General features: G+C 30.9%; 1 pseudogene; it reads right to left on the reverse strand.

Moving 5' to 3' along the window:
- Positions 1-22,758: 22,758 nt before the first annotated feature.
- LOC149535049 (putative transcriptional regulator SLK3) lies at positions 22,759-24,616 on the reverse strand (annotated as a pseudogene).
- Between the last annotated feature and the right edge of the window lie 279 nt (positions 24,617-24,895).

A 24,895-nucleotide genomic window follows, 5' to 3' on the forward strand; every position in this document is an offset into this window, starting at 1 on the left:
TGAAGTAGTGAGAAAGAAAATTTAACTCTAGCTATACGAACTGTTTGATAGTAGGCAATAGAAGTCTTATTTTGTGTTGTTTCTTTGATGTATTGAAGTTATCATTATTTGGACTATCATATATATGAATTATAAAGGGTATTTGATCACATTTCACTGACTTTTGAATGATATTAATTCTATTTTGAATAAATCATTATGCTTTCTGTCCTGCATAGGCTTTCTTTGCAAGTTTCTTTGTGATAGTTTTAGTTTTTCTTTAAAGAGATGATCATACCATGAATCCAAGGGCCTAGACTTCATGGGAGGCATATTCCTAACATGTAAAATAGATATCTAAGACTTTTGGTGCAGCACTAGTGCAAGAAGGCTAAGGATTTGTGGGAAACAATGAAGTGTTCCTTGATGAAATGATGGGAATGGTGTAGCAGCAGTATGTTGGGCTGAATAAGTGGGTTTTTTATTGACTTGGAATATGCTAGGTCATTTATTTGAAGGTTTTTGAATCATTATTTGTTCACCAAAGAGTGTGGAGATAGGTGTTTGAGAAAACCCTATGCAACAAGGGTTTGAGAGCATTAGATTGGTGGATTGAGTGATTCTAGAGAGTTGAGTCTAAAATATCTTGGATTTAGTCATATTTTTTCATTTTATAACCTTGGGGAAAGTTTGGATAATTTAGGATAAGTAAAAAGTAGACTTGCTTTGTAAAAGTGGCTTAAAAGGCCTAATTTTGAGACAAAACTGCCCTATTCCATACAATCTTTCCGAAGGAGTGATATCTAATTTTTGGATATGTTATAAAAATCTAAAAAGGGTATCTAAAAATCTTTTTTTTTTGCTTTTTTTTTTGTAAATTTTTGGAGAAAATTCAAAAAAATAGGGTTTGCTGATCCAAAGAAGAGAGTAGCCTAGTCAAGAGGGGTAACTTGGGTTTATGCATGAACTTGGTTTTTGAGATTGTAAAACCTATTTATACATGTCATATTGAGTCTGTTGAAACACTTTTTTGGGTTGAAAGAGATAGTTGAAAGGTCTATTCCATATTTGTGCATTGGAGGGCTATTTGAGTGCTTTGGACAACCTAGTGAATCTTGTTAATCATTCAACTTTGTGTAGTCATTGTTGTTACCTCCTTGGCTCTGCATTGCCTCCCCTCTTAGTAACTTAGCTTAGTTAAGAATATTTCCAAAAAAAATATTTAATCATAGGATGTACGTGAATTGGTGAACATCTAGCTTGTTTTCTTAAAGAGTTTTCATACTTGAGAAGTAAATTTGCTACAACCCTAAAATTAGAGCTCCATCCACAATTTTGGATGGGTGCCTCATGTGAAATCATCTTCTTTCTTTTATTCTTCCTCAATAATATTTGAATTTCTCTAAGGTTTCTTCTTTTATTTTAAATACCTTTAATTTATTTTTTTGCCTCATACCATAAATTAAACCCTCAAGACATGATTTATCATTAAAACAATTGACTTCTTTATGAAAATACTTATTATCATTACTCCCAAGGAAATGGATGTATGTTTGATATATGATATGATTTGTGATTTTTTAGTAATGTGATGTTTATCAATATTTTATAAGTGTTGAGACAAGTGCACATTTGTTTTAGAAGTTTTTGATTGAAAAGAATGAATGACACATTTAGCTGGTAATAGATGCAAAATAGAATTGCAGTTTTAACTTTGGTGAATGTGGATTGCAGCTTTTTTGTTGTTCGTAGTGATAGTATAGAAGAGATTGTACTTCAAATTTTATGTGGATACTCATAATCAAAATATAAATTTTATTATGAAAATAAATCACATGACATTTGTTGAGGTTTAATTTTCACTAGAAATAGTTGCAAACAATATTTTTAAAGCTACCACTTCATTGTTATGGCTCATTTAATGACCTCTCTCTTTTAAATTATACTATTGAGTATTTGAATTAACCCACTCAACATGAATTAATCAACAAATTGTTCCTATGTAGAGATATTTGCACTAGTAGTTGACTGCACACTTAAATTAGTTATTGCACACCCTAGTTAAAGAAATGTGAGAATGACCAACATATCTAGATTCTCATTTAATGGAGATTGAGGAAACTATTAATATAGTGGATACTCCACTATGAAATCTTTTGATTCCTTGGGTTTCCACTCTGCTTATTTTATATTAGCAATTTTAATTTAACCTAGAAGTTTTCATTAACATTGTACATAAGATTATGAGTATCCTTGAGATGTTAAGGTTTTGTATTTTTATTTGATGGATGTCCCTTATTTGATACAAGTAGTTTTAATTAGGCTTGGAAATTTCCATTTTGACATTAGATGAAATCTCTATTTCTTAATCTTCTTATCTTTTTTTCTTAATCTACTTGTAGGAATAGTTTGTGTACCCTCAATATGCCAAGGGATTTGTATTCTTTAAATTGTTGGATCAATTTTCTACCCAAAACTTAGCCACTTGATTTTTTTTTTAATTCAATTAGTAATTTTATTTAATGGATCTATGGAACTTAATATGCCCAACAATTTCTATTTTGACATGAGATGAGATCTCTAGAAGTTAATATGCCTCATCTTATAGAATAAATTTACTCTTATGGGTTTTGGGGTTTTCTCAAATTTCCATCTCAAATGGAGTGAGTTGGCTTTTTGTTGGATAATTGAAGTAAGAGGTTATAAGATAAGACAAAATTGCTTATTTAAGTGGGAAATTATTAACATGTGCACTTGTGTATCTTTTATGGTGCCCCCTTTTAAATTTTAAACCTAAGTTGAAAAGTCAATTTTAGAAGTCTATGAGACTGTGAGACTATGATACATTTTTGACAAGAGAAAATTTAAGGTCATTGATGGACTAGTTGGAGACTACAATCATAATGAAGAATACTTATATTTACTTTTAGATCTAAATAATGGATACATCTTTCAGGTGTGGATGGGTTTTTCCCTCTAGGAGGAGGGCTTTTGTGAGGTAAATAATGATGTCACATGTAAATATTCATTTCCAATTTCTATATATTGCATTCATTTTATTCTAGTTTAAATCATTAACATTTGAGGCCTATAGCAAGAGTCAATTAGGACTTAAGATTCCCAATGATGAACTCTCCTAAATCTAAGTAAAATCCTCATATGTCCAAGTGTATGAACTCACCTGGACTTGACTTTTGAATCTATGGCAAGCCAACTCACTCATGGATTTGCAAGTTTGTCTAAGTCCACAAACTTTTCCAACTATGTTCTAGATAATGACGTGAAAATCTACAAAAGAATACAACTCAAGTAATCCACATTTTTCTTGTTTTGAGTTCACTAAATCATACTTGGAGTTTTTAATAGAATTTTAGCAAGGTGTTAGTTTTCTACTATTTGAGTTGTAATTTTATACTCTGCTCTTGCAATATCCAATAATTGTACTCTTCTCTAGAAAGCTTTGTGGATTATTCTATCTCATCTTTTAAAATTTTAGTTAAGTTATTTTTAATTTAAACATATCAATATTATGTATATAGTTCCATTATCTATCCTCTCACACCACCTAAAACTTAGGAAAATAAGTGTTTTTTGATGCTCTATTCTTACAACATCCAAAGCCATGTTATGCTCCATAAACTATCATGGATGGATATCTTCTTTTAAACTTAATTATATGTTATTTTATCCTTAAATAATAAATATTATTAGTATTATTTTAGTTTTTTTCTTCTGGTTTCTTCCAAAATTTAGGTAAATCTAATGTTTGTTTCATGTTTTTAAAGTACTTTAGAAGTTCTAGTTTCTCTAGTGTTTCTATTTAACTTTTGTTAAGTTTAAATCCATTTTTGTTTCCAATCATACCAAACCAATGTTCACATACAAAGTATGCAATATTTTTCATTTGAAATTGCCATGTTTTAGAAATACCACAATCTACAACACAAACTTTGCTAAAGCTCTCATAGAGATCATTGCAATAATCAACTTTTAAACTATAATCTACCTCTACTATTATGAAGTTCTTTTGTAGATATAAACATTTCCTCAAAGGTTAAGAGTTAAGAAAATGGTGTAAAAAATGGAAATTAGGGCTCAGTATCATTAGATTATATATATACATAGATCACTTAGTCTAAGTCTTTTTTAATGAGTAATTTTATCATCCGTGAGCCTTTAGGTTTTGTAGACCAATACTCACCCATCCTAATTAGACTTCTCTAATTGATAGAGTTTCTTTTTTTCTTTATCTATATTTCCCCATTTTCTACTTACTAATATTGAGGCATACTTTGATTTCTCCATAAGATTGTATCTAGTTCTTGGTTGTGGTCAGAAAAAAACTATGTCAAAAAAGCAATAGAAGGATAGATTTACCATTATATTATTTCCCCATCCATGTTTTTTTTTTTGTCCACCAAAACCAATGAATTTTTTTAAGGATAATATTAATTTACAAAATACCTCATGCTCTATTCACCCATCATTTATCAAAAATTTAGGTAATCAGTTGTTCCCCTTAAAAACATTACTTGCCTAAAATATTTATTAAATTATTTTTCTATTCTTATTTCCCTAAGCCAATAGAAATGGGAAATGGGCTATTGGCATACAAATTTATCAAAAAAGAGTACATAAAAAAATAAAGTCACATAATTATATTATTTTTCCAAGGTTTCTAGGAGACTAGACCTAATACTAGTATTAGAGCCTAGCACCAAGAAATCAATGTTTGTGCAATTTTTTGTATTATTTTGTTATTTATTTATATTATTATTTTCTACAAACCTTGAATTTCTAACATATAAAACTTCTTAATAGTAAATACAAAAAGGTAGATTTCTTCAATTGAAAAAATTGAAAAATGTATATAATAAAAAAATTTACCTTGACTTTAGATAGATGGAAGAAGTTGGAACAATGTTACAATGTGTGTTACTAGTTAACATGGACAAAAGTTATAGTAATATAATCTAAACCTCAAGCTACTCCAAATTCAAAAACTAAAATACAAAAATATCTTATAATCTACACTCAAGCTATGCCATTCCTTCACACTTTGTGCCATATTTCACTCTATCTAAGTATACAAGAACTGAGTTCACATTTGTTTATGTCCCGACCATTAAACTGACTTGATCTTTATTCTCTTTTCTTTCAGAAAATGAGTTTTTTAATATATTATTTCTATTAACATTTAATTTCAAAGAGTCAAAGTGTTTCCTCATTTCATGACTAAATCTAATTGTCTAATTATCATTCTTCCTCATAAGATAATTTCCAACATAATCCAGCTTAGCTTTTTCACTTACATGTGTTTCATATTTTGGTTGCAACAAGTCCATATTCAGGATAGGGTCTGTAGAAATCACTAGTTCATTGGAATGGTTCTTATGTCCCAATTCTATGGGAGGTGACTTATTTTGAGAATTTTTTAAAGGCTATGTTGATGTGTAATTGTCTCTCAATTTTAAATCTAATAATGAAGATGCAATAGTTTTTAAGTTTGAATGGTGAAGCGGATTGTGAAGATTATAGTTGGCCTTATTTCCATTGCAAAGAGTAGTGAAAAAATATGTGAAAATTGTAGGGCTATTCTGAAGATAGGGTGATTCATTAGGCATTTTAGATTTCATATATCTCTGTACAAATCTACTAAAGATGTCACTAATATAATATATTCTTACCCTTATTTTCTTAGAGAAGAATTTTTCAACTTCTCTTGACATGAGATAATGTAGTAGAAGATTAAGGAACTTAAGTGAAACTTAAGTAGACATTAAACATGTAGAGTAATATGTTAGTTTAACCATTTGATAAAAGTGTCTTTTCAATTTCAAAAGGTTGTATTTAGAAAAGTAAAAGTTTGATGGGTAATTTTGTTTATTAAATTTGAATGGGTATATTGATTTTTTTTCCAATGCAATTTAAGCCAACTCTTTGAAAATTGTAGTGAATCCTAGCATATACATGAATTGTGTCTCTATATATTATCAAGATCACAGTGACCTAAATTTGTAAGGACAACTCTGGCCACTATTCATGCACTTTTACTATGGATTCCTCTTGGTTATATATTTTGAACTCCCCTATTTTATTTCTCATCCAACATATATAATCTCATCTAAATGCATTTTTGACCCTTAATTATTTTATTATCACATATTTCTTAAGTAAGAAAATTGAATGGTTTAATTTACTAAAAATTATAATGCCTATCTTGAATATGTGTGTCGAGATTCCTCCTATTTTGTTACCATTCACTTGTCCCTAATGCTTACAGCTTCATACTTTGCTAAATCATTTTCCTATGCCCATCTACAAAAATTTGGCTTTGCAATACTTAAAGTAGGGTATGTATCCTTGCATTTCTATACTATATTCTCTTTACTTGTATGTTGTTGTATTGTAACTTTATAATAGAAATAAGTTTCTTCTTTATTTATTCTCCTTGCATGCCCAACTGGTAGTCTCTATTCAAGTTGCAGCACTCAATTTGGGGGACTTCAACGATGCACAATTTGTGAAGCTTTATATTTTCTTGATAGAGCAATTGCAAGTAGTGTGTATGAAATTTTTGTAGTTCATGGTTTTAGGTGGTTTTTATTTCTCTTCTTATAAATATAAGAAAATTGGAAGATATTCATGTCTAAAAGGAGTGAAGAAGCCCATGATTTGTACTCCCTCCAAGACTTTGGACTATTTCTTCTAACAAAGTGTAGAGGATCACAAATAAGTAATCTCCAATCTAGAGACACATAGAAGCTAACATGAATTTTTTTTTTTTGACACATTTTTTAACTCTCCAATGTTAGTGGTTATCAAAAATAAATAAATCAAAGTTCTTCCCCCCCTCATCTCTCTCTTGCATTATTTCAAGAACTATTGGAGACACCTATAAACACCACCAGATACTTTCTTCTACCATTATCAGTTGTTGAAAACACTTGATTTGCGTAGTGCACACCTAAGGTAGGGATTGGAGCTAAGTGTAACTTTTTTTTTTGTATATCCTTATGATCTTGGTTGACTCTTCTATATATATCCCTCTAAAGTGTTGTGACTAAGTACATGTAGCTTTATCGTATTTGATGTTTTTTATTGTTTTATTTATAATGATATGTATTATTATTGTGTTTCATATTTTTTAATAGATTTAATTTTTTAATGGGGTTTGATGTTTTTATTTAATGCAAAGGTCTATTTTCTTGACATAAATTGCATAATCATTTGTATCTTTTCTAAGAAGTTAGCACAAGAAAAAATACTCAAATTATATCTTATAAGAGTCTATCACTACAATAATTTAGAGAAGTGTAATTGAAATGAAATATAATTTTAAAGTGCTTGAACAGAAGAATTTAAAATTGTTGAATTGTTATTGATTAAGATTAAGATTATTGTTTTTCATAACAACTAAAATTTTCATTCTTTAAGAAGAGTATATTCATGTTACAATGACCATGATGATGGTAGATCTAATGTTGGGAAGAAAACTTTCTCAATATTTTGTATTATTCTTTAAAGAGTACTAGCTCAATGGAAGAGCACCTGCTTAATAAGTAGCAAGATGGTGGTTCAATTTCATCATGCCCTAATATGACTAAATTAATGATTAAATAAACTACCAAATATACTACCATATATACTACCCAAAAAACAACCACATATACTACCATATATGCTACCAAATAAAATACTAAAATTACCAAATAAACTACTAAGTAACAACAATAAATGACTAAACCAATGCCCTAAACAACTATTCAAATAGTTTAGTCATAAATCTAGTTGGGAGATAAATGTTTGGTAATAAACTACCATTGGCCATGTTATGAAAAATTTCATGCCCAAATTTCCAAGGCAGAACACCACAATTTTTTTTTAAAGTATAAACTTATGAGACATATACGGAACTACACATTTATTTATCACAAGGTTAGGAATTTGGAATACCTTACTATCCTTACAAGGTTGTATCTTACTCCCAAGACCATAACTAGCCTTAACTTAGCTAGGTTAGTGGAAGGGTCTTCTCTAATAGACCCAGAATTGGTGACTACAACAACATGAATTAGATAGGAAGAACTCAACCTTAAGTTTCTCAATGCTAGGATACATTGGGGATTACTAAACATCATGACCTAACACAAAATAAGGCATGGACTATAATCATGTACCTAGTGTAGGGTTTTCCCTAATTATCCTTATGGTAAGTGTTTAGGTAGCCATATTATTCACCATGAGAGACATGTTTAAATCTCCAAATTAGGATATTGACTCAAGTACCATTGCACCATTAGATGGATTATTCTTTTTTTTCCTAACCCCATGTTAACAATCTTCATTGTTGAACTCTTCTAGCTTACCTATCCTCAAATAACAAAATAGATGATCTAGGTACTAATATTCCAAGCTTCAATAATTTGCATTCACTTATAATACTAAGGTCTCATATCATTCATTAATTTAAAGAGATTAAATCCACTCTAGGACCATCTATTCCTAGTTTATATAGTATGTTGAATGATATTCATCCAACTTACATTCTATGAATTATTGCTACTAACCACCCATTAACAAATTGATCCTAAAATGATATACTTAAAGGTCACTCCAGCTTCTAGTGAAAACCACCTACTACATGTCATGAACTAATAAATTGGCATATAGCAATTATGGAATGCTTAGGATAGAATTTGGTGCACAATATAAATATACTATAAGAACTAATCATGGTTTATAGATTAACATAATAAAAAGTGATATATTACATGCACACATATAAATTATATGCTATATTTGTTTCCTATTTATTAAAGATCCTTGCAATAACATCTTATTCTATTGGTTACCAACTTGATGCCTATGTTCTCAACATATAAGGTGAATTTAATTGCCAAAGAACATATACCCCACACACATATACATATACATATATATACATATGTATATATACATATATATATGTATATATATACATATATATATGTATATATATACATATATATATGTATATATATACATACATATATATATACATATATATATATATACATATGTATATATATATACATATGTATATACATATATACATATGTATGTATATATATATGTATATATGCATATATATATATATACATATATATGTATATATATATATGTATGTATATATATGTATGTATATATATATACATATGTATATACATATATGTATATACATATGTATATATATATACATATGTATATACATAGATATATATATGTATGTATATATATGTATATATGCATATATATATACATACATATATATATATACATACATATATATATATATATACATACATACATATATATATATATCTATATATATGTATGTATGTATGTATGTATGTATGTATATGTATGTATGTATATATGAAACACCTCAAAATAATTATTCCCCATTTCACCTATACTAACTACCTACTTTATCAATTTATTAGGAAGATTTCCATTAGCATGTAATAACATAAAACCACATACTTCCAAATTTATTTATTCTATCTAATGTTCACTTTAGTGCTCATATCCCAAACTAATATCATTCCTAGCACCTAGTAAAGGTTTAACTATCACCCATTAATATGTCACATAATTGTTAAGTAACTATGTCCTATACTAAGTCTAAAACTAATACCTACCTTACCCTATGTTCAAATCCCCCATTCCAACACAAATTCCCAACATCCTACCTACTTCCCTCCCCCCCCCCCCCACAATTCTAACTTTCAACTAGGCCATGTGGCCCACCATCTTTCCCTAAAATCAACAACACAAATTTAGCCCTATAATTAACACGTGAAATTTTACTCCCATTCAATTTCCTTCCCATCACCCAAGACTATTGCCCCTACTTTATGCATGAATATCTATGTGCTAACTTGAGGGTTGACCTAATGAAAAAGTACACTTGTGGAGGTGCCTAAGATTCTTGGCCCTGACATGGGTAGTAGTAGGCATCCTTTGAAAAGGTGCCCAAGTACTTTCAAGGATGTTGTGTGCTTGGGGAAGGTGGGACCCTTGTCCCATGCTTTTTTAAAAATTTATTATTATTTTGTTTGACTTTACTTCCTTTTTTAAAAAGGCACCTATGTTTTAATATGTTTTAATTTTAGTTTCAACTCATGTACATTATTATTATTTTATTTTTGGCTTTTCACTAGGACATGTTTAGACTACATCTATTTTCCAAGAATAATGAGACTTTAGGGATATTTAGAAGCCATTGTGAATTTGCAATCTATATTATGACCCCTATATTTTATAGGCTTGTACAAGGGAATCAAGGTATATTCTTTATTATTTTATTAGTTTGTACTCTTAGGAATACATTAGTTTCCTCTTCCATACATTTTCTAGAGGGGAAAAAGGGCACGTACAACAAGGTTTCACATGAATTTGGACTATGGGTTTCCTTTCCTTAAGAAATTTTATTTTAGCCTACCATGAATTTTAGAGATAATTTCAATAGAAGGATGGTGTTCTCTATTAGGATTTTGTTTCAACTTGAAATCCAAAGGAAATAATAATCATTCATATACAAGAGCTCTTCAACATAACTATTTTCTTCTATCCTATTGAGTGCATATAAATTTGCAAAGAAACAACTATGATTTTAAATTCACCAACTATACACATAATTTCTATCCACAAAATTTTTATGACATATGTCTACCAATTTATATTAAAATGAGAAGAAAGATCTCCTACATAACTTCCTCCTAATACATCCAATCTTTAAATGAATACAACATCTCAATAAAATCCTAACTCCTTCCATCACTATACAATAATCTGAGAATTCCATTTTACATCCTTTTGAAAAAATAATGGAGAACTAGAATCACAATACATTTAAGATGACATAAAATGTTGGTCTCTCTTTGCACAATTTATTTTTTCCAACTTGTCAAGGGTAGAACCCTAACACCTTCAAGAGAATTCCATCATCTCAAAATGGCCTACACATGCACAAAAACTTGGAACCATGAAGGTTCACCTCCCATCCTATGCTTCTATGAAGACACCCACCAAGTAGGGTAAACAAGATCCAACCCGAGTTCCATTCCAATCTTAAAAATGCATGAACATCACATTTACAACACTTAACAATCCCATCCCAAGGTATTTCACAAAGGTTCACTAATGGAACCTTGAATATAGGGTGAAGGTGTGCTTTTCGTGAGGTTTTCCATATCATATCATATCTACAATAAACAAATTTCATGCCCTTTCAAGGCTTCACAAAATCAAAATATCATGCCCTTTCAGCGCTTCACAAAATCAAAATATCATGCCCTTTTGGGGCTTCACAAAATAAGAAAAATAACATGCCCTTTGAGGGCTTCCACAAACATCCTCCAAAACACACTACCAACAACTATAGCTTCTTTAAATCCATACTTCATTAACTTCCTCTATTCACCATTCCTTCCTTATCACCCCCAAGGAAAGATGTGAATGAAAATGGCATACAACAGAGCCCATACTCTAAGGTCCTCAACTATGTTTCAAGCCAAACTATGGCCTTTACCCTGGACTTCTCTTCCCTTCCCAAAGGGTGAGTGAGGCACTCACACCCATGATCACATTCACATTCCAATCCAAACAAGAAACAAATCAATGAGGAAAAATAAGAAATCTTCAAAAACATGAGACTCTTTCACATTGCCACAACACATTATCAAAAATCTATAATGCATGGACTCCCAATATAATGCATACTCCATTGACACATTCCTCATAATTTTAGGTCTATTTTGCAATACTCAAGAAAGAAAAGGAAGAATAGTTTTGCAATATCAACCTTGGTCCAAGCTAGGGTAATGATAGTTGTAGTAGAGCTCCCTTAATCTCCTTCCAAAATCTAACTATCTCTAAACTTAGAGAGTGGCTGAACAACCCACTAATTTGGCCAAGACCCTCTAATAAGGCCTTCTCACTACTATTTTAGAAAGGAACATCAAGTCTCCTCCTCTTACATTGTTTCCCCTCCAAAATAAGAAAGTTGACCAAGTAGGATGGTGAGGGTACACTCATAGGAAAACACCAAATTAGTTCAAGAGGGCATTGTTTCAGGGGTCCCCTAAGTTAGCTAATCACTAAAATGATTGAATTTATGCTTCTAACATGTTATACTACCATTAGGGTGGCTTATTTCCAATAAAATTACACTTTAGTATCCCATTTAGGCCCCTTAAAATCCTTGACAAGTTTCAATTCGAAAATCAACATGATGTTGACCCATCCTAACACTCTCTCCCAAGTGGGTGTACTTAAACATTAATTTGAAGGAAAGGAAAGGAATAAGATTAAGTGACCTTGTGACCAACACTATAGGTGACATGTCATCAACACATAAACAAATAAAAGTTTCAAGTGACACATTAAAACACATTACACTTCACCATGACCTACCCTTAATGCATATAAATTATGATTAAACATTTCCTCTTATAAACAAATTTACATTATGAAACAAAATACTTTCACAATGAGGCTTTTGAATATTCTAAAGATTTCCCTTGGTTGAACTATGTTCATAAAGGTTTGGAGCTAATTTCCCCCAAGAATTTCCATGGTTCCACTTCCAAGGAGATCATATAAAATATATATCATAAATGCATAAAACTTTAAATTTTACAAAATCCATATCAACATATTTTAAATTAATTTTCCCTTCCTAATCATTTCAAATAACTCATTCAAAATGTTAAAATAATGTAATTTATGTATCACATATAATCATAAATCATATAACAATTTTTAACATACTTAAGTGTCATAATCAACTTTTATTTCTCAATCATCTTCATATAAAGTTTTTGAAATGTTAAAATGTCACAATCTACATGTTAACATTAATTATCAAATCAAATGATCCAACTAACATTCTAAACCACATTCTAATCTATTTCCTATCAGATGATGAAGTGTTTTATCTATATTGCTAAATCAACCAATCATGAAAATTAGTTTTGATTACATTTCTTAGTTTAACACGACAAAAATTAAATCATCATAGCTAGTATTCTTTCACACATATAGTTTGATTACTAACACTGTGTTTTTATCATTGTGAGATATTGCATTATAAGAGTGAGTTTTAATTCATCCTTTCAAAAAGGTCTCCTAAAATAACTATTCTAATAGATTATAACATACTATGAACCCATCAGCATATTTTTCTAAGTAACAACATCTCAAGTCTTTATTCCATAAGGTCGTAGCTTACCGACTTGATGAAGTTTTGAATATGATATTTATGAAAAATGACTACAATGTATATGAGTCTTAATAAGGTCTTGAGTCTAATATTAATAAGGAAGATTCCAATCATGATGTACCTAAATCCTAGAATCTAGTTATCATCCTTCTATCATATCATGTATGATGATAGACAATAATTCACATACCATGCATGAGAGGCAAGAACAAGACACCTCACCTCCTCATGCTTCCTAGCTCTTACCATATCTATGCTATTTAGGGATAACAATATGGTACTAGGGTAGGGGCCTTACATCCTCCCCCTATTTCTTTTGACTTCCTCCTAGAAGTCATCAAAAAATAGGGACATACCCTTCATCAAGAGGACTTTCTTATCCATAGCATAAATGGTCCAGTCATTGAGGTATTTGTACAACATTCCTAACAACTTTCTGTGTATACCTAACTAAATTTAAGAGTCTATAGTACAAGGTTCATGACATGGGTAGTTTTTTCTTTTCTTTTTGGATTAATTACTTTACAATTTTTTTGATTGGGTATTGCCCAACATTAGTGTATCCCATACATAAATCATTACTTGGAAGAAGAATTTTGTAAGGATTTTAATGCTAATAATGTATTTAAAGATCTTTCTAACTTAATGTAGTCTCATACTATCAAGTCAAGTCATTCATGTTTTTTAAATCCTTATTTTCTTCCTTGGTTTAGTTCAATTGATATCATTTCCATTTACCATTTGATAGCACTATTAACCTACCTATTTTACATAGGGTGTTATTTACTCAAAATTGTTCTTCTTTTTTTATTATTCTAACCTTTAGCACTTATGTTCTTGGTAATTATCATTCCTATATAGACAGCCCTATTCTTAGTAATTATTTACTTTCAATGTTCTTATATTCACTATTAATTATCACAGATTAACTTTATTCTTTACCATCCTTATTTATTACTCTCCTTGTCACTGGTTAGGTTTTACAACTATAGTCCAAATTTACTTATTGGTGAAATATTTCTTCCCTTGAGGGGGTTGCTTATTTCTTGTCAATATTCGAATAAATCAATTGTTTAATTTAAATATCTAGCTTTACTTACTATTCGTTGAATGTAGACACTTGGTTGTCACTATTTTATATCCTTGGTTGAGTCTTAGTTGTGCAACTTGGTCATTATGTATTATTCTATTTGGCTTAGATATTTGGTTAATAATCATATTCCATGGTTTCTATACCAACTTCCTTACTTTTACTTTGATCATTGTACTAGTCCTCTATTACCATAGTCTTATCCATTATTGAAATGATTACACCATCCTACTTAAAGATGACAATTCAAATGCCCATTAAATAGTTTACAATCTTAACACTCTTTCTTAAGGTCCCTAACATGGTGTTTGTGCACACCATAGCAAGTTTGAGAACAATATATTTCTATTCTCTTTATGGTCTGAAGGAGTTTATGTTTATGACATAAGAAAGGAATGGTGTCCAATGGCCTTATCTTATAGGTTTATATCCTATAATCAAGATGATCTTATGGTGTCCCAACCTCCTACACAATTTATTAGGAATACCTCTTAGTATGGCCATTTCATAATTCATCATTTCAACACACAAATACACAAGAAAATGCCTTGTATGTAACTTAAATCCAAGATACAAAAATAACCAATTAAAATAAAACAAATACAAGTGTGGCCATAGTGATAAATTTTCAATTAAAACAAGGGATGTCCTTGAGGCAGTGGGTCATAAAAAGAGGTCAATGGAATAAATACTCCACATAACTAACAAAATAATTCATGAGTAATAGTGATGCAAAACTATTAAGAGTGACATGGTCATACCAATTTTTCTTGATGGAAAGAAGAGAAATCTTGTTTCCAATTATACCAATAATTCTTTGGCTATACAAAAAGGATCAAGGTTGTATTACACACTTTGAAATATGTTACTAGAGGGTCATGACCAGAAGAACAAAATAGATACCTCTTTATTAACCCAAGACAATTTCCTAACAAGGACCCTTAAAGGTGTAATGATGAATCCCCTTGAGGGACAAGTTTGCACTAAAAAATTTTAATAGGTATCATAAGGCTATTGTCTTTAAAATAACTCATACTAAGGGAAAACTCCTACTCCCCATCTTTATATATGACTTCCATTGTCAACAATATAGAGTCACTATCACGATAGTCAAAACATAAAACTTAACCATTAATATATAGTATTTCATCATTGTTCCACTAGAATCTATATAGTAGGGTAGTTATTCACAACCTAATGGTTTTTTTCTATTCATTATTCCTATTGATATTGATTAAGAGAATTGTGTTAATCTAAAGGGGCAACCTCAGTTAGTGAAGATTTCATGATTTATTTATTTATTTATTATTATTATTATCTTAAAGTATAAATTAGGCTATAAATCTACTGGATCCTATCAATTCTTGGTGTGTCCCAAAGATTTCTTTAAGTGTGACATGATCATGGTTCACATAGGTCTTGTAGCTATTGAGTAAAGACCCAACAAGCTAGAACTGAGTGTTGTGAAACCTAGGCTCTAATTCCAGAATGTCATGCCCAAATTTCTAAGGCAAAACACAACAATCTTTTTTTTAAAGTATAAAATTATGAGACATATATGGAACTATGCATTTATTTATCATAAGATTAGGAGTTTGGAATACCTTACTATGCTTATAAGGTTGTATTTTACTCTCAAGACTATAACTAGTCTTAACTTAGCTAGGTTGGTGGAAGGGTCCTCTCTAATAGACCCAGAATTGGTGACTATAACAACATGAATTGGATAGGAATAACTCAACCTTAAGTTTCTCGATGCTAGGATATACTAGGGATTACTAAACATCATGACTTAGCATACAATAAGGCATGGACTATAATCATGTACCTAGGGTAGGGTTTCCCATAATTATCCTTATAGTAAGTGTATAGGTAGACATATTATTCAACATGAGAGACATGGTTAAATATCCAAATTATGATATTGACTTGAGTACTAGTGCACCATTAGATGGATTATTCTTCTTCTTTCTCCTCACCCCATGTTACCAATCTTCATTGTTGAACTCATCTAGCTTACCTATCCTCAAATAACAACATAGATTCTCTAGGTACCAATATTTCAAGCTCCAAGAATTTTCATTCACATATAATACTAAGGTCTCATATCATTCATTAATTTAAAGAGATTAAATCCACTCTAGGACCATCTATTCCTAGTTTATATAGTATGTTGAATAACATTCATCCAACTTACATTGTATAAATTATGGCTACTAACCACCTATCAACAAATCAATCTTAAAATGATATACTTAAAGGTCACTCAGGCTTCTAGTGAAAACCACCTACTATATGTCATGAACTGATCAATTAGCCTATAGCCATTATGAAATGCTTAGGATAGAATTTGGTGCACAATATAGATATATTGGAAGAACTAATTGTGGTTTATAGAGTAACATAATAACAAGTGATATATTACATGCACACATATAAATTATATGCTATATTTGTTTCCTATTTATTAAATCTCCTTGCAATAACATCTTATTCTACTAGTTACCAACTCGATGCCTATGTTCTCAACATGCAAGGTGAATTTGATTGCCAAAGAACATATACACCACATACATACATATATATATATATATATATATATATATATATATATATGAAACACCTCAAAATAATTATTCCCCATTTCACCTATACTAACTACCTACTTTATCAACTTATTAGGAAGACTACCATTAGCATGTAATAACATAATCCCACATACTTCAAAATTTATTTATTCTATCTAATATTCACTTTAGTGCTCATATCCCAAAATAATATCATTTCTAGCACCTAGCAAAGATTTAAATATCACCCATCAATATGTCCCATAATTGTTAAGAAACTATGTCCTAAACTAAGTCTAACACTAATTCCTACCTTACCCTCTATTCAAATCAACCATTCTAGGACAAATTCCCAACATCCTACCTACTTCCCTCCCCCCCCCACAACAATTCTAAATTTCAACTAGACCACATGGCCCACCATCTTTCCATAAAATTGACAACATAAATTTAACCCTATACTTAACACGTGCAAAATTCTACTCCCACTCGATTTCCTTCCCATCACCCAAGACCACCCCCCCTACTTCATGCACAACTATCTATGTGCTAATGTGAGGGTTGACCCAAGGAAGGGTACACTTGTAGAGGTGCCTAGGATATTTGGCCCTAACATGGGTAGGAGCAAGCATCCTTTGAAAAGGCATCCAAGTCCTTTCAAGGATGTTGTGTGCTTGGGGAAGGTGGGACCCTTGTCCCATGCTCCGTTTAAAATTTATTATCTTTTGTTTGACTTTACTTCCTTTATTTAGAAGGTACCTATGTTTTAATATGTTTAAATTTTAGTTTTAACACATGTACATTGTTATTATTTTATTTTTGGCTTTTCACTAGGACATGATTAGCCTACATCTATTTTTTCCAATTATAATGTGACTTTGGGGATATTTACAAGCCATTGTGAATTTGCAATCTATATTATGACCCCTATATTTAATAGGCTTGTAGAGGGGAATCAATATATACTCTTTATTTTTTTATTAGTTTTTATTCTTAGGAATAAATTATTTTCCTCTTCCATACATTTTTCAGAGGGGAAAAAGGGCACCTACATCAAGGTTTCACATGAATTTGGACTATGGGTTTCCTTTCCTTAAGAAATTTTATTTTATCCTACCATGAATTTTAGAGATCATTTTGATAAGAGGATGGTGTTCTTTATTAGGATTTTCTTTCAACTTGAAATCCAAAGGAAATAATAATCATTCATATACAAGAGCCCTTCAACATAACTATTTTCTTATATCTTATTGAGTGCATATAAATTTGCAAAGCAACAACTGTGATTTTGAATTCACCAACTATACACATAATTTCCATCCACAAAACATTTATGACATATTTCTACCAATTTATATTAAAATGAGAAGAAAGATCTCCTACATAACTTCCTCCTAATACATCCAATCTTAAAATGAATACAACATCTCAATAAACTCCTGATTCCTTCATCACTGTATAATAATCTAAGAATTCCATTTTACATCCTATTGAAATAAAAATGGAGACTTAGAATCACAATACATTTAAGATGACATAAAAAATTGATCTCTCTTTGCACAATTGATTTTTTAACAACTTGTCAAGGGTGGAACCCTAACACCTTTAAGAGAATTCAATCATCTCAACACTTGCACATGCACACAAACTTGGAACTAGGGAGGCTCACCTCCCATACTAGGCTTCTATGAAGCCACCCACCAAGCAAGGGAAACAACGTCCAAGCTGGGTTCCATTCCAATCTTACAAATGCATGAACACCACATTTACAACACTTAACAATCCCATCCCAAGGTATTTCACAAAGGTTCACTGATAGAACCTTGAACATAGGGTGAAGGTGTACTTTTCATAAGGAGGCTCACCATATCATATCATATTTGCAATAAACAACTTTCATGCCTTTTTGGGGCTTTACAAAATCAAAATATCATGCCCTTTCAAGGCTTCACAAAATAAAAACATCATACCCTTTTAATGCTTCAAAAAACTAGCAAAATATCATGCCCTTTTGGGGCTTCCACAAACATCCTCTAAAACACACTACCAACAACTATAGCTTCTTTTAAATCCATATTTCATTAACTTCCTTTCTTTACCATTCTTTTTTTATCACCCCCAAGGCAAGATATGAATGAAAATGGCATACAATGGAGCCCATACGCCAAGGTGCTCAACTATGTTTCAAGCCAAACTATACCCTTCACCCTGGACTTCTCTTCCCTTCTCAAAGGGTGAGTGAAGTTGTCACACCAATGATCACATTCACATTCCAATCCAAAAAGAAACAGATCAAGGAGGAAAAACATGAAATCTTCAAAAACACAAGATAGTTTCACATTGCCACAACACAATATAAAAAATCCATAGTGCAAGGACTCCCAATATAATGCATGACACATTCCTCATACTTGCAAATCTATTTTGCAATACTCAAGAAAGAAAATGAAGTACAGTTTTGCAACACCAACCTTGGTCCAAGCTAGGGTGATGATAGTTGTAGTAGAGCTCCCTTAATTTCCCTCCAAAATCTAATTTTCTCTAAACTTAGAGAGTGGGTGACAACCCACTAATTTAGAAAAGACCCTCTAATAAGGCCTTCTCACTACTATTTTAGCAAGGAACATCAAGCCTCCTCATCTTACATTTTTGCCCCTCCAAAATAAGAAAGTTGACCGAGTGGGATAGTGAGGGTACACTCATGGAAAAACTCCAAATTTCGAATTGGTTCAAGAGGGCATTGTTTAAGGGATCCCCTAAGTTAGCTAATCACTAAAATGATTGAATTTAAGCCCCTAACATGTTATACTACCATTAGGGTGGCTTATTTCCAATAAAATAACACTTTAGTATCCCATTTAGGCCCCTTAAAATCCCTAACAATTTTGAATTTGAAAATCAACATGATGTTGACCCATCCTAACACCTCTCTCCCAAGTCGATGTACTTAAACATTAATTGGAAGGAAAGGAAATGACTAAGATTAAGTGACCTTGTGACCAACACTCTAGGTGACATGTCATCAACACATACACAAATACAAGTGTCAAGTGACACATTAAAACACATTACACTTCACCATGGCATGCCCTTAATGCATCTAAATTATGATTAAACATTTCCTCATACAAACAAATTTACATTGAAAAACAAAATACTTTCACAACAAGCCTTTTGAATCTTCCAAAGATTCACTTTGGTTGAACTATATTCATAAAGGTTTGGAACTAGTTTCCCCCAAGAATTTCCATGGTTCCACTTCTTGTACATTAAACTCGAGGATCAATAGTCCAAGGAGATCATATAAAATATATCTCATAAATGCATTAAATTTTAAATTTTTCAAAATCCATATCAACATATTTTAAATTAATTTTCCTTTCCTAATAATTTCAAATAATTCATTCAAAATGTTAAAAGAATGAAATTTTCACATTGCATATAATCATAAATCATATAACCAATTTTAACACACTTAATTTTCATAATCAACTTTTATTTCTCAATCATCTTCATATAAAGTTTTTGAAATGTTAAAATGTAACAATCTACATACTAACATTAATTTTCAAATAAAATGGTCAAATTAACATTCTAAACCACATTCTAATCTATTTCCTATTAGATGATGAAGTGTTTGATCTATATTGCTAAATCAGCCAATCATGAAAATTAGTTCCGATTACATACCTTAGTTTAACACCACGAAAATGAAATCATCACAGCTAGTATTCTTTGATACATATAGTTTGATTACTAATATTGTGTTGTTATCATTATGAGATATTGCATTATAAGAGTGAGTGTTAATTCATCCTTTCACAAAGGTCTCCTAAAAAAACTATTCTAATAGATCATAACATACTATGAACCCATTGGCATAGTTTTCTAGGTCACAACATCTTGTCTTTATTCCATAGGGTCCTAGCTTACCTAATGAAGTTTCAAATATGATATTTATGACAAATGGCTATAATGTATATGAGTCTTAATAAGGTCTCGGGTTCAATATTAATAAGGAAGATTCCAGTCATGATGTACCTAAATCCTAGAATCTACTTATCATTCTTCTATCATATGGTGTATGATGATAGACAATAAATCACATACCATGCATGAGAGACAAGGACACAACAGGTCAACTCCTCACACTTCCTACTTCTTACCATATCTATGCTATTTAGGGATAACAATACGGTACTAGGGTAGGGGCCTTACAAAAATTACTCACATATCAACAATTTTTAGTAGTTTATTTAGTAATATATTGTTGCTTTTGTACTAGTGACATGGGAGCTACAAATGAAAGTGGGGGTTGTAACTATGTGTTGCTTTCTTTGTTTATTTGTATTTCATGGTATACTGAGGGTATCAATTTAGGTTTATTGAATTTGTGATTTACTCATAGTATGTTAGATATTAGCCCATTTTTTGGTCCTACAAAGGTAAGCACTTGACTATTCACCATTTTTGCAAAATTTATGGTGATAGTCAGAGGTGTGACTAATCAAACCATTCCCAAAACTTCCTCCAACTAGCTCATTGTTATAAATTTGACAATTCTATGACATTTATAAGGCTATTTTATTTCCTAAATTAATCCAACTCCCTCATGACTTAAGTAATCCTTTTCTTTACATTAGTTTTGTAACTTTTTTTTTAATTGCACTATGCAATGTTTTGCAAAACTAACTCCAAACTTGGCATAGGCACCTAGAACATGTTGGAATGAACCAAACATGAGCAATTACTCTTTAGTTATTCTTCCTTGGGTCTTATTCCATATTTTAACCATCTTGACCAAGAATAACTGTATAAGAACCTATTTGAACAAAATGAGCAATATTGCACAAATGAACTACATTATCGTTTACAAGGACTTATTATGTCTTGGATAATTACATTGCAACAAACTCCTTTTTAATGGAATTTCACCCTTAATCTTCCTAGTTTTCCTTTATGCTAGGTGCTCCTACACCACAATAAACCTATCTTAGATATGATCAAAATGAATGATATATATCAGATAAATAAAAATACCAAACTAACAATTATGTTTACAACAACAATAACAAAATACATACAAAGAGATTAATAGTAGATATAACCTGGGAAAAATTTAAGGAAAACATTCTGGTTACAGTATTTTCACCATACAAGGAAAAGACTCACTCATCTAATGGTTGTGAAAAAATAATTCACTATAAGAATTTTTTATCCAAATAGTTCAAAAACTAAAAACTATCTAAAAAGGTCTTTAGATGGATCATCAAAAGATTTCCTATAAAAACAAAAACAATAATGTTAGAGAACGAATGTAATTATAGAATGGAATAAAAATTGTAATTTAGGTCTTAAAAAGTTGTAACATATGACATAAAAGTTTATATTTTGATGTAAGGATTGCATGTTGCCAATAATTACTTGCCAAGGTTATTCAGTGATATTACATGCCAAGGAAAAGATCCACATACTCATCTGATACAAATCACAAGATTTACAATGGAAATGTAATATGTTTGTGACAACAAGGAAGTAGTTGGCATGTAATACATTTTCTAGTGAGATTGAATCTCTTGATCCAAGGATTGCATCTTTCCAATAGTATTCACAATTTGATTATATCTCTACTATAGTTTCTCAAGGTTGACCTACATTAACTTGCAAAATATCAAATTTTTTAGAGAAAACTTGGCCTAAACATACATTTCTCCAACTATGAAAATCTTGTTTAATGTTTTTTTTTGCAAGTAAAAACTATATTTTTTGTTGCATGTAAAATTTGTAATGTGTTTTTGCATAATTTTCTCATATTACATGTGCCATTCTAAGTTAGGAGACATCCTTTTTTTGTTTCAAACTATATTTTTTGTTGATGCAAAATCATGAGTAATGAACATTATATCATGGTGAATTGATATGTTCTTATTGACATTTAGGACCCAAGTTGAGTCTACAAAAAAACTAGATCCAATGTTTCCCATAGGCATAAAATTATTGGATAGATTCCTAAAACTAATGCTTCTACTTAGTATTAGATTGCCTATTCCACCCAGACTGCCTATAGCATTTTTAGCTATGTTAGAAATATTGTTGGTTTTATAACCTAGCCCATTTCCTATTATGCTTTCACTTCTTACTGCATTAGATCAAATTGTCAAGGTATCCAAATCTATTTGAACTATTTCTCTTGTTCCCTACAATATTTCCATTTTGACCTTGTCCAACTAATACATGTTATGGTGAACCTCCATTTTTCATCATTTCTTGTATAAGGTGTTGCACTACATCCTATGAAATATGTGGGCTTACCTAATATGGTTTTGAATTTGTTTGGTATGAAAAGTTTACACCTACACATTTTTTCTCAATTAACTTGGAAAAATCAGTGAGGCATTCTAAAGGCTTTCAAACATTGAGGAGAATGCACTCTAAAATGAAATAGAATGAGGAATTTTCAAGGAATTTCAATAGAGGGTTTGACTTCATCCACCAAAAGTACAAGATTTTTCTTGCTCTAAATTATTTTGTGAAGTAGGAACTAAATTTTGGCATAGAAAGTTTTGATAGTTACTTAGGTTTGCAAAATTGTCAAATGATTTATTGACGCTTTCATCAAGGTGATTATTCATTTGAGCATTCATATATGCAGGCATAGGATCTATTTTCTTATTGTTTTGGTCTATTTTTGATCTTTTAATATTTGTTATAGGGTCTCCTTATTTCATCTACTGACTTTTGATTTAGAGAGAATAGTGTGCTAAGAGAAATTATTTAAACTTGTAATTGGGCCCATGTTATTTTCTCTACTAAAGTCAATCGAATCCTTCATGTTGTTCACCACCTCAAATATCTACAAGCATAAAATATATCTCTTAGAAAAACCAAGGTCATTTAGTGGCTATAATTCTAGATAATGTGCTAGTTGTTCCCTAGTTGTCTCAAACAAATGAAATTTTTTTGTAAATATTGTGCAAAGAGACCAAAAAATCCACTCTGTGTTGCAACATTCTTATACTTATGTGCCACCATTTCTAATTGGCTCACTTGAGGTGCAACAATCATGTGAGGTGAGAGCTCTTCATGACTTCTTTTACAAAATTCCCGAGACACAATCTCCAACTCAAGAGTAAAAATTATTCTTAACGAATCATTGCAAACAACACAAAGTTGTTCATAACTTTCTTAGACTTTTTTTTTCCCACACTTTAGGATTATTACCTTGGAAGGGAGTTAGTATCCATGTGGTATGTCAAAAAAAAGGAGTTCATCTATTACTCCACTATCAAACTTAATAGTACAAAGTCTGGGTAGCCTATAAATAGTTGTCTCAAATCCTTGCCCTAGTTTTTTTCTATAGATATCATATTTACATATATCCATTGCATCTTGAGGATAAACACCTACAATATGATGCCCAAAATTCCCATTTTTCTATAGATACCACATTTTCTTAGCACAAGGGGAAAATATTCAGCCACAAAACTCCTCCAAAAAGTAATACTATTCCCAAGTTCATGATGTCACTGATGGTATATATACTATAGAAGGTGACAAGAACATAGACCATTATAAATGGTGGGTTACTTGGTCAAAGATAAGGAGCTAGATATTATAATGTTATAAATGATGTTGTAATTACTATAATTTTTGGAGATGAGAACATTGAACATAATATGGTAAAGAGTACAACAAATTTTATTGTTGTTGTTGTCACAAAATTTGATGCGGCATAGTAGCCTACATATGAAGTGAGGGGTGTTGTAAATATTCTTGCCTCTAAAGCAAGGTATCAAAAATAGTGTCAAAGAGCCTCTCCATAATTATCTAAACTAGTTGTAGAATTTGGTCACTCTATTAAAGTTTAGAAGTCATAAATAGCTGACCAAGAAGTCATTATCCAAGGTGTTGTTATCCTAGCTACTAACAATTCCTAGTATTTGGGTTCACATTCATCTATTGTCTATCAAGCTTTGGTCCAGTTCCTAGGAA

The sequence above is a fragment of the Cupressus sempervirens genome, chromosome 10 (assembly GCF_028749045.1).
Source record: "Cupressus sempervirens isolate cs-2001-9-10 chromosome 10, ASM2874904v1, whole genome shotgun sequence".
NCBI lineage: Eukaryota > Viridiplantae > Streptophyta > Pinopsida > Cupressales > Cupressaceae > Cupressus > Cupressus sempervirens.